This window comes from Palaemon carinicauda, chromosome 6 (assembly GCF_036898095.1).
Source record: "Palaemon carinicauda isolate YSFRI2023 chromosome 6, ASM3689809v2, whole genome shotgun sequence".
Classification (NCBI taxonomy): Eukaryota; Metazoa; Arthropoda; class Malacostraca; order Decapoda; family Palaemonidae; genus Palaemon; species Palaemon carinicauda.
Genome location: NC_090730.1, coordinates 15,982,886 through 15,995,299, shown reverse-complemented (window position 1 = coordinate 15,995,299; position 12,414 = coordinate 15,982,886). Strand labels below are relative to the sequence as shown.

The 12,414-nt window shown below is 45.5% G+C and overlaps 1 protein-coding gene across 2 annotated transcripts in view; it reads right to left on the bottom strand.

Annotated features, from left to right (window-relative positions):
• Positions 1-3,016, bottom strand: part of LOC137642446 (chymotrypsinogen B-like) — a 155,098-nt gene extending 152,082 nt beyond the window's left edge. Inside the window, exon 1 of one of the 2 annotated variants that reach the window (XM_068375004.1) lies at positions 2,952-3,016. The gene's annotated coding sequence lies outside the window, so the exon portion shown is untranslated. The remainder of the gene's footprint in view (positions 1-2,951) is intronic. The other variant, XM_068375005.1, reaches the window with a different exon arrangement.
• Between the last annotated feature and the right edge of the window lie 9,398 nt (positions 3,017-12,414).

Below are 12,414 nucleotides of genomic sequence, written 5' to 3'. Positions count from 1 at the left end.
CAACGACGAGGAAGGTGAGAACTATGCAGTTAGTGAAAGAAGTGAAAATGAAAATGAAACAGAGCAGACGAACGCACAAGGACGTTCTGCACGCCCATTGAGAAGGGCTGCCGCGAAACAGCGAGAACTAATGGACTGTCTGCTGAAAGGTGACGATATATAAAAAGTAGCTGTAAACTGTAAGTGAAAAGGGGGCGTGTTCTATCTGGAAGGTAGGGAGGGTGGAGTTTGTGAGGTGTGCGTGAATCTGCGGAGGTTGGAAGTGCTTAGGGGTGGAGTACGGGGACGGGATGGTCTCTCGTGCGTACAGACCGAGCGTTGCACAGAACCAGCCCCTCCCTCTTGTACTCCATTAAGTAACAGCCTGCATGTAGCAGCGCTATAGAAGTCTCGATTATTGTGAGTTGAGACAGATTGAATTTGAATTGTCATGTATGTATTTCTGCCATTTCTTGAATTGTCTTAGGCCCATTGCCTAATTGTCGTTGCACTTGAATTATTATGATTGCATTTCTGCCATTTCTTGAATTGTCTTAGGCCCATTGCCTAATTGTCTTTGCACTTGAATTATTATGATTGCATTTCTGCCATTTCTTGAATTGTCTTAGGCCCATTGCCTAATTGTCGTTGCACTTGAATTATTATGATTGCATTTCTGCCATTTCTTGAATTGTCTTAGGCCCATTGCCTAATTGTCGTTGCACTTGAATTATTATGATTGCATTTCTGCCATTTCTTGAATTGTCTTAGGCCCATTGCCTAATTGTCTTTGCACTTGAATTGTCATGATTGCATTTCTGCCATTTCTTGAATTGTCTTAGGCCCATTGCCTAATTGTCTTTGCACTTGAATTGTCATGATTGCATTTCTGCCATTTCTTGAATTGTCTTAGGCCCATTGCCTAATTGCTTGACAATTGAATTCTGTAAAATGTGTACATTATCACTTATTTCTGCTGTTCCTTATGTGTATTACACGAGTGCTTTAGAATTGCTAGGCCCATTGCCTATTTTGATCTGTTATATGACTATATTATTGATTGTGTTTATTACCCCGGGGTAACATTGCTGTTGTATATTGTGCGTACTCTGTTCGAGTCGTTGCGGAGCGCTACGCAGCGAGCCTAACAGAGTCTCGGAGTAAGCCACTCCCCCCACCCCGAGTCTAGCTCCATCCAATTGACCGACGTTTCATCGCTCCTTATTTTGGGGCGTGGAGGATGTCGGGAATTTCGACCCGATCAATCGAAATTCCCGCCATTTGACTCCACCTACGACTACGTCAAATTGGAGGGAGAGGAGAAACTCGCGGGTGAATGAATGTAGTTCCAGACGTGAACGTTTAAAGCCAAAAAGGGAAACCACCTGGTAGGAAGGCGCTGAGACTAATAAAATCAATTGCTGGTAATTTAAGATTAGGAAAAATAAAGTCATTCTGTTGTAACATGATAAAAAAATCCAATCTAGAAATTTAGGTTCAGGACAAATTGCGCCAAAAAGGTGACGTCGGAGGTTGTAAGGATAGCTCGTCCTCTTTGATCCAACGTCCCCGACCAAAGTAAGTCCCCTCTAATTGTTATCTCTCCTCTCTACCTTGTCTACCAGGTTGGTTGTAGTAGAAGTTTGAGTGCAAGACGTTTAGTTTTTATATCGCAGTTTAGTGTAGAGATCCTTGTGATTGGGGATCTGAATCCTGAGTTAAATAAGAATAGGGATATTTGGTGTGTGATTCGTTGTGTATTGAATTCGAATTGGCACTATTTTCAGTTTGTTAATGAGTCCGGTGTGGACTTTGTGCTTGAAGAGCACATGCTACATTACCTAGGGTCAGTCTTGTTTTTCAGTGAGTTTTGTGAATGCTTAAGAATGTTGTTTGTCTTTATCAGAGTTTATTTTTGTAATAAAATTGTAAATTTTATCGCCGTATTTTAGTTAACTCCTGGAGGGTTTTGGGAATCTTGCCTCTTCAAGGCCTTGCGATCCGCCCAGTACATCGGGCAGATTTAATTAACTGGTGAAAATCACGACAAGTGCCCTGAAAATCAGTGACCTTAAGGGGGGGTCGCAGAGGGGGCGGAGCCCCCCCCCCCCCCCCCCCCCGGTAGGACTAGGTAGGGGTATATGGGGAGGGGTGGTGGAAGGATAAGTATTCATTTATTGCAAATATCATTTGACTCCCCCCCCCACCCAAAAACCCCGTTCCCACCTGGTGTCCCCCATAATTGTTGGGATGAAGTAGGGTCTTTCTGCATTACAACATATGAAACAAAAACAATAAAAACACGGTTACAAACACTGATTTTTCTGGAAAAACTTGTTGTTTTAACTCCAATTACATAGTAAATCTCTAAATCGGATGGTTTGCGGTCAAAATAAACGTTAAATCCGTTGGAACTACACTATTTCTGATGCAACAAATATATTTTTATTCCAGTTTCCCCATGTGGCATGTGTTAAGACCACAAAAGGGACAAAACATGAACTATTTATAAAAAAAAAAAAAAGAAAAAAAAAACTTTGTTGATGGAGGTTTCCGCCAGTGGTATATCGGATTCAAAATAGTGTATTTGCAAAGATCCATTCAATTATGCAAGTTCCAATGTCGTAACTTAGATGGCTTTGTTCTATAATAAAACCAGCTGGTCTCTGACATCCCGTTTCTTGGTAGGTTACCAGTCTTATGAAGTGCAAGAATACAGGTTACTCAAGTTTCCTCCAGCCTTCTATGACTCAAATCGTAGGACTTGTATAGTACGGCCAAGTAGGAAGGGAATGACAATCCAGAAAAGAAAAATAGGACACGAACAGGCAGGCTGCAACTTGGCAAGATGAAATTTCAAGTTACTATTTTCCAATTGGCACTAGTGATTCATCATATTCTTGCAATAACCAGCCTATATTAATACATACCTAGAAATAGCATTTATTTAGCATACATGAGTAAAGTCTTACCTAACACATATCAAGAAATTAACAATATCAAATACAATTGAACGCACACTGAACTGTCACTGCCAGACACTGTCTGAAACTGAACTTTGAAGTAAGAGTTGACAGTTGTTTTTTTTTCCTTCTTTTAGTATTGTTTTAAGTTTAGTGTAAACGAAATAAAGTGAAATTATAAAAAAAAAAAAAAAAAAAAACATAAGTAATTATTGTACTTGGGGTTTTTCATCAATAATTTAACAATAAACGGAGGGATAATTATACAATTAGGGTATTCTTCGATGCCATTGGTTGGTAAAACAAGACTTGAAGCATCGACATGAAAAGTAATTACACGTATAATCTTACTTGAAACTATTACTGCAGTTCTATCGATAAAAAAAATAAAAAAATCAGCTTAGGTGTTCATAAGTATTCATTGATAAGAATATAAATATTCGAAAAAAAAAGCTTCGATAGAGACTTGTCCTTTGTACGATTGTGAACGCCTTAGATTAAAGTTATGCTGTAAATTTCCTTGATTAACGGGACAGAAACATAGAATTTTTTATTAACTATGAAATGTGCATCAGTAATTAAGCAACCAAATCCCTTTTAACCTACAATATAAGATATATCACATACACAAACGTTAAAATCATGAGATAAAATTATTATTTATGATACGTGAGTAACGTGACACGTTCTCTCTCTCTCTCTCTCTCTCTCTCTCTCTCTCTCTCTCTCTCTCTCTCTCTCTCTCTCTCTCTCTCTCTCTCTCTCTCTCTCTCTCTCTCATAAAACATAAATTCCCATCTCTTATTTAATTTTGTAAGGAAATAGCAAGGCGTTGAGAGATCGCTTGTTTCAAGGGGGTCCTCTCAGGCGATTATTATTATTATTATTATTATTATTATTATTATTATTATTAGCTAAGCTACAACCCTAATGGGAAAAACAGGATAGCCTATATTAGAAGACCAAGGGCTCCAACAGGGAAAATAGCACAGTGAGAAAAGAAATTAGGAAATAATTAACTACAAGAAAAGTAATGAACAATTAACATAAAACATTTTACGAACAGTAACATTAAAACAAATCTTATATATAAACTATAAAAACTTAAAAAACAAGAGGAAGAGAAATAAGATAGAATAGCGTATCTGAGTGTACCCTCAAGCAAGAGAACTACCCCAAAACAATGGAAGGCCATGGGACAGAAGCTATGGCACTACCCAAGACTAAAGAACAATGGTTTAATCTTGGAATGTCCTCCTCCTAGAAGAGCTGCTTGCCATAGCTAAAGGAGTCTCTTCTACTCTTACCAAGAAGAAAGTAGCCACTAAACGGATTTTGAGCGAAGCGAAAAATCTATTTTTGGGTGAGATAGCCATGGCGTCCTGATGGAAGGTTCCTGTTTGGTAGCTTCCTTGGGTATAAGACTACTAAGATATTCCCAGAGAATTTAACCACAGGTTATCACAGAATTCTAACTTCTGGAGCGAGTATCTCAAAGGTTTCCCTTTAAGACATCGTAATACAACAGGGGACACGCATGTCTGAACGTGCCACATAGCTATCTCCACCCCGAACAGAGTTAATGCTTCGGTGTGTAAGGACTGAGAATAGCTGGGAGCCGTTCCACAGCTAATCTCACTCGTGGCTACTACTGATACTCGAGACGTAAACAAACGGACGCCATTGCTCTAATGACGTCACGCGCGTCTTTATCCTGGCGCCAGTTGCTGCCCATCACCATGATACAATTGTGTAGGGTGGGAACAAACTGAACGAAGTAGTAGGGAGGGTCCATCAGGACGCCATGGCTATCTCACCCAAAAATAGATTTTTCGCTTCGCTCAAAATCCGTTTTTTGGGCTCAAGCCATGGCGTCCTGATGGAAGAGTACCAGAGAATCAATGTATCGTGGTAGATTTTCCCCCAGAGTTAAGTGCCTAGGCATTGACAAAACAGCAAAGTAATCTTAGGTAAGAACCATAGGAACGAAGTATCCTGCCCCCCATTGGTAGGAAGTTCCCATGGGCTATGCCGACGTCAAAGTGGTATTGAAGGGCTATTCATCTTGACAGAAGAACTTTTAAGAGCTTAGAGATGAAGCAGAATGTTTGATATTTGTATAGGAACATTCTGAAGTAGGTCAGTGGTGGTTGGGCACTGTGTATAGAGTTCATCTCCTGATTATCAGAAGTAAGTATTCGTGTAGGAACCTTACTGAGACAAGGTGAATATAATTTAGGATTAGACATCTTAAATTCTTCATGACCATAAGAAAGGAGGAATAAATAAAACTATGACAGTATGTATTTCATAGTAAGTAGGAGCTGAAAGAGACGCATAAGTAATAAAATAGAAATTTTATTTCACAATGCAGAAATTAAATAATTTACAGCAAAAGTAAAGTTCATTTACAGTAATAATAATGTACATAGAAATAAAGGCTTGCTCTTGAATCTGAAAAGGAATTTCAGGATTAGTAGGTACTCGTTCTCGAGGAACGCAAGTCTTTAAACAACACATCATGCTCAAGGCATGCGGCACTTGTGTGACACTATGACATTTCACCTGGGATAAGAACAGTTATAAAAGCACTAAGTGTTTTTAGACATCACTATGAATCACTCGAGGGTCAACATAGGCACCCGAAGAGTTAGAGTCCCAAGTAACTCACTGTTCTACGCAGAGTTAGGTGCAGGTTTCATAACACTACCTGCGGCTACCACAAAATGTTTGATTTCGTGCACTTGTTTCGCATAATGTTTAAAGAAAACTCGCGAGGACTTCCAGCCCGTAAAGTTTTTAAGGCTCTCAAAGTCCATGCTCTGAAAGAAGTTCAGAGAAGAAGCCACTTTTCTAGGATCATGACCAGCGGGTGTACTGTTCGGATCCGCTCTGCGAATGAAGTAGGTGATTTTCGCTCTTAATTGTTTCAGTGACAGGTCGCTGCCCGATGTTTCTCCTTTGAAGAGTTGGCCTCCACCAAAGTTCGAAGTTCTGCGAAGATAGACCTTGAGACTCTCTACTGGACATAGAGAGACATCCTCCTTCAGGGGGCATATTCTCCAAGGGCCCCATCTTTTGGTGGGTAATTCATTTTTGGCGAGAAACGTCGGATCAGGGGAGAGGGTCACTTCTCCTGAATCAGCAAACAGGATGTGTCCCTCTTCTCTTGATAATGCCACTATTTCGCTGACTCGAGCTCCCGAGGCGAGAGCAAATAAAAATATAACTTTCTGAGTCAGATCCTTGAGGGGGCATGAATCGTTGTCCAAGTTGGAGGCGAAATGGAGCACCTTGTCTAGTGACCAGGAGATCGGTTTCGGAGGGGGTGCTGGGCGTAGGCGAGCACATGCTTTTGGTAATTTGTTAAAGATGTCGTTGGACAGATCAATTTGGAAAGCATATAGAATTGGTCTAGTCAAAGCCGATTTGCAGGTTGAAATCGTATTGGCTGCTAATCCTTGTCCATGAAGGTGAATGAAGAAGGACATACAGAAATCAATGGTGATTTCTTTAGGATTTTTTGCTTTAACAAAGGAGACCCATTTCCTCCAGGATGATTCATATTGCCGTCTCGTGGATTCGGTCTTGTATTCCTCTAGGAAGTCTAGACTTTTCTTCGAGATCCCAAACCTCTTCTTTGCGGCAAGGGAGAGAAAATCATGAGATGAAGGTCCTTGATTTTCGATGATGAAGCGAAGACAGTCGACTTCTGTACTTGTTGAGAGAGAACTGGGCCCGGGAGAGGGATCAGCTTGGGCTGCAGCTCCAGGACCAGGGGGTACCAGTTGCTCCGGGGCCACTTGGGAGCCACTAGGGCCGCTGTCCCTTTGAAGGTTCTCAGTTTGGAGAGGACTTTCAACAGAAGGTTGGTGGGAGGGAACAGGTATATCTTGGACCATCTGTTCCAGTCCAGTGACATGGCGTCCACCGCTTCTGCTTTGGGGTCCTCGTACGGGGCTACGTACAGAGGAAGTTGATTGTTGTCGCTCGTTGCAAAGAGATCTATCTGAAGTTCTGGGACTTGATGAGAGATGAAGGAGAATGATCTTGCGTCTAGAGACCATTCCGACTCTATCGGGTTTGTCCGAGATAGAGCATCCGCTGTCACGTTGCGGAATCCTTGTAGGTGAACTGCAGACAGGAGCCACTTCTTCTTCTCCGCCAGACGGAAGATTGGGAGAAGCACCTGATTTATCTGGGGCGATCTTGAGCCTTGGCGATTGAGACAACGAACTACCACCGAGTTGTCTAGGGTTAGACGGATGTGGATCGAGGGCGGCGGGGATAACTTCTTCAGAGTAAGAAGGACCGCCATGGCCTCCAAGATGTTTATGTGGAACGTCTTGAATAGTGGAGACCAGGTCCCTTGAGCTTGTTTCAGGTGGGAGTGACCTCCCCAGCCCTCCAGTGAGGCATCCGTGTGGATGTTGAGAGATGGAGGAGGGTGTTGGAGAGGAATGGACCTTTTCAGGGCCTTTGCTTCCGACCACGGCTTTAGGAGGCGTCGAAGTCTGTTTGGAAGCCGTCTCTTGAGGTCTCTTCGAGCGATGGATGCCGATCGTCTCCAGACTCCCGCGGCATCCTTTAGCTGTGCGCGAAGCACTGGGTTTGTCACTGAGGCGAATTGTAGAGAGCCTAGAACTCGTTCCTGCTGTCGTCTTGAAATGCGTTTGGATTTCAGTAGTCGCTTGACAGACCCTGCTATTTCCTTCCTTTTCTTCTGGGGGATGGAAAGGCGGTGTGACTGAAGATTCCAGTGGATTCCCAGCCACTGAAACTTCTGAGCTGGAGAGAGGCGAGATTTCTTCTCGTTGATCTTGAATCCCAGGTGTTCTAGGTACTGGGTAACTTCGTCGCAAGACTTTGCACACTCTTCGGGCGATGGAGCCCAGACTAGCCAGTCGTCGAGGTAGGCCATCACCTGGACGTTTCTTAGGCGGAGCTGTTGTACTATGGCATCCGCCAGCTTTGTGAAGATCCGAGGGGCCACATTGAGGCCGAATGGCATGGCCCGGAAGGCGTAGCTTTTCCTTTGGAGTCGAAATCCTAGGTAGGAGGAAGCATGATGGTTCATTGGAATGTGCCAATAGGCATCCGCCAGGTCTATAGAGACCGTGTAGGAACCTTGAGGCAGAAGGGTCCTTATTTGTTGAAGCGTCAGCATCTTGAATTTGTTGTTCTCTATGAACTTGTTGAGGGGGGATAAGTCCAGAATGACTCTGAGCTTGTCTGAGTCCTTCTTGGGAACGCAAAACAGTCTCCCTTGGAACCTGGTGGACTTTACCTTCCTTATCACCTTCTTGTTCAAGAGGTCTAGAACATATTCTTCCAGAATGGGGGTCGATTGTTGAAAGAACCGCTGGAAGATTGGGGGTGGTTGCACCCAACTCCAGCCTAGACCGTTCTTGATGATGCTGTGTGCCCAAGGATCGAAGGTCCAACGATCCTGGAATTGGCGGAGTCTTCCTCCCACCGGAAGCACTTCATTGCTTCTGGTGTCCCGAGGACTTGTTGCCTCGGCCGCTAGCTCCCTTTCCTCCTCTACCTCTGGAGGGACGACGAGAGGCGTCTCTGGTTGCACCCCTGGACGAGCCTCTACCTCTGGCATGAAAGGTAGTGGATGGCTGCTCAAAGGCAGGGGTGAAGACCGGTGACTGTGACAACACCGGTTGGGGGACCAATTGAAAGGTCTGCTGTGGTTGGGCAACCACTTGGGAGGTAGCGGGTCCCGGAAACTGACGTCGTTGTTGACGTTGCTGGGGTTTTGGCTTCTGAGGTTTCCTCTTAGGCTGAGGTCCATCGTCCTGAGAGGGTTTCCTTTTTCTGGACATGCCCCATTTGTGGAGAAGGTTCCTATTCTCCGTGGCGGCTCTGTCAGTTATTCCCTTGACAAGGTCAGAAGGAAACAGGTGCTTTCCCCAGATGTTGGAGGAAATCAGCCTCCGGGGTTCGTGTTTCACGGTGGCACCGACAAACACGAATTCACGACAGGCTCTACGAGCCTTTATGAAATGGTACAAGTCCTTCATTACTGTAAGTAAGTGGGATTTGGCTAGTACCATGTAGTGATCAGGTACTCTTGTGTCACAGGCCATAACTTCAAGTTGGACTTGATGAGAAAGAGATGCCGCAAGCCTCTCCTTCGTGTCTTGTTCCCGGCGAAGGAGGTGATCATTGAGCTTAGGGAGGTCCTCATTAAACTGACGTCCGGCGACGTCAGGATCGAGCCTACCCACGACGAAAGTATGTTGAACATCTTTCCATTGTCTAGTGTCAGGGGGTGTCACGATGGAGAAGGGTCTGCACTCCTCCAGTGCAGGGCAGGGTTTTCCTTCTTCCGCCGCTTTAAGGCATGCAGCTAAGGCCTTTTCCAAGAAAGGAAGAACCGCAGTGTCAGGTGCGACATATGTAGGATGCTTCTTGCTCAAGGCAGGAAGCTTAGAGCAGGTAAAGCCCCTGCTCTTAAATGCGGAGGCTAGCATAGCCTGGGCCTTTGCGAGATCGAACACTATCTCTTCTTTAGGTTCGGTCTCCTCCTTCGAGGCAGGTTCGGAACGAAGCCGGACGTAACAGTCCGGGTAGGCCTCGAAGCTTGGGAAGAACTCCACATCTTCCAACGGGACCGTGCCAATCTTGTCACTAACAAAGATCCTGCCGGTCGCAATAACCATATGCTCTGCATACCTCCACGGGTTGGCATGAGAGCAAGCTGGGAGATCTTTAACCGAAATCTTCTTCGGTTCTCTGGATCCAATCATTGACCTGATGGACTCCTGGTTCTCCTTCAGTCTGTCGTCCATGACAGCTCTAATCAGCCGGATCAGTTCTTGGGTAGACGAAGAGGGATCCGGGGTCGAGGAGGTAGACGGAATGGACACATCCGTCGGTGTAGGAGTAGGCGGAGGGATGGATGAGGGAGGAGCTCCAAGCTCCGACTCGGTGTATTCCACCTTGTCTTCGTCCTCTTCGGCTCCTTGAGCCATAAGCGTCTTCTCCGTGTCTTCCGAGACGTCAGAGATCTGTTCATCATCCTCGGAATCTAAACGACACTCATGCATGGACTGAGCCATGACCACATCAGGTTCCACCGTAATTTGGACAGTGGGGATTGCGTCTTTCGGAACCACTGAGTCAGGGGAGGCCTTAGGGAACAACAGGGACCTCAGTTCTTCGGTGGCCAGGTACGGTCCGGTAGCATTTTTCTGAAAGCCACGCACCCACTTGCGCAGCTTTTCACGAGAAATGTCTCTAACCTCCGCTGAGGGAGGGTTATGGAAGGCCTCAACTAGGTGGGCCTGGCAGACCGTACAATCCAGTGGATTCCAGAACTTCAAATCCCCTTTCTTGTCTGCACAAGGGGCGTGAGTCCTGCAAGCCGTATGCCCGTAAAACTGCGGGCGTTTCACAGCGCAGAAGGCGAAGTCACACTTCATCTGCTCCTCCTGTGGAAGAAAGAGAAAATGAGTATGGGGGAGTCATAGGAATGGCTCTTAAACTAAGTTAATATTAATCATTAATTTTAACTTAAAGAAGGTGTGATGCATAGAGAATGAAAACAGTAAAGGAGAACACGCTCCATGCATCTCACCCGGCTGGTTACCATAAGCTTGGTCCTGGGATAATCCAAATGACCGAGATCATTGGATATAGTTTCCTAGGATTCCCATTATATTGGAACTCCATGGAAAGCCAAGGACAAGGTTGGGATCGAATTCATTCGGTTCCCAGTTAAGAGCCAGAAGGCCTCATTAAAGGTAACTGCTTCTGGCAACCAGCCGTGCTAAGATGCACATAGCATGCTGGAATTAGAAGAATGCAAAGAGACAGCATGATCACTAATAGAGCAGTACTAGGTACTGATCTTAAAAGCAAAGCAGCTTATCTATTTGCTATGTAGGGCTATCTTAGTCTTATGATAGCTACAGTGAGGGGGTGCAAGTATTCTTGACGCCTCCGGGGCATCCGGCAAGCCGCCGGCATGCCGGAGCTCGCTCCAGCATAGATTCTGGCATTAGAACAGACAATTTTCAAAAGTCAGTTAGATACCAGGATGGCGGCCGCCGGCACAACGGCGGCACGCCGGCAAGGAGCGGCGGCTCCGGCAGCCGGAGGATGCCAGGTTGGTGACTGGGATAAGGATGGTACAGGTAGTATCGGGTTGCCGGCAGTATATGCCGGCACTCCGGTGATCGACCGGCAAGCGGACGATTAGATAGGAGTAGGAGAGCCGCCGGTAGTAGCCGGCGGCAGCCGGCAGTCCCTCGGTACACGGGGGGCTGGCGGCAAGGGTAGGGAAGTCACCAAGAGGGAGGCAGGTATTGCCGACAGTAGAGGCGGCAAGAGACCGGCACCCGGATAGATAGAGAGACAGGGGGAGGGGGGAAGGAATGCAGGAAGTACCGTCAGGGTTCCAGACATCCCTCCCCCTCCCTGAGAGGGTGTACCCATGATAGAGACAGGCTCTAACATCCATAAGCAGGGGTCACTAGGGACCGGGAGCAGGTAGCCCAAGGGAGGGCTAGGGAACACCCAAGAGGGGGGGGGGGAGACTCCCCTATGCAGAACTACACTAGTAACTAACCTTATAGGACACTATGAAGGTATATGTACCAGAGCGGACTGCCAGGGAAGCTCGGGTAGCCCTACTCATCCACCCTAAGGAGGATTTGTAGGACAGGGGACAGATGAGTATAAACTAACCTAAGCATAGGCTAGGCTATACAAGAGATAGGTGGGGAGGGAGAAGAGAGAGGTCTTCCCAGGAAGGGTTTCTGTACCAGAGCGGCCACTAAGGGAAGGGAGGACACTCCCTAACCTAAGATCAGGCTGAACGGCTAAAACGGTGCAAGAGTACAGTTTCAGCATGGAACAGAGAAACCTTCCTAACCCGACCTAGAGCAGGGCTAAAAGTCCTGAACTAGGCAAGGAAGAAGACATATCGCTATCGCAGGAAAGTCATAGACTATCCTAGCCATAGAGGTAGGCTAGCCTAACCTCACTCTCAGACGCAATCCTAAAGGGGGTTCATTCCTTTAGGGAGGACTGAGAGGCGATATATATACTCTATTAGACAATTAATCCCTTTACTCAGAAAAGGGATCAAGGCTAAATAGAGGGAATGCCAAGGCAGGGGATGAAGGAAGCATATAGGGGTCCTAAGGTTAGGTTAGGCTAGAAAGAATCACTGACTAGCCTATCCCCTATATGGTCCCTGAAGGCGAAAACATTTGCATCACTAGTCAAAAGTATTGTAAAATAATAATGCCACTATCTTCATAACTTAGTCTAGGATCACTAATAAATCATGCATGAACACTTGTATGTAGGCTCCTGGCCTGGGGGCTATAGTAGCCGACTGGTATGAGGTCAATCGATGACCGATAAAAAGCGTCTAAACACGATATAAAAGTTCCTAGCTATGAAGACTAAATAAACTAATGTATTCGATTAGTATATAATGCCGGAAGCG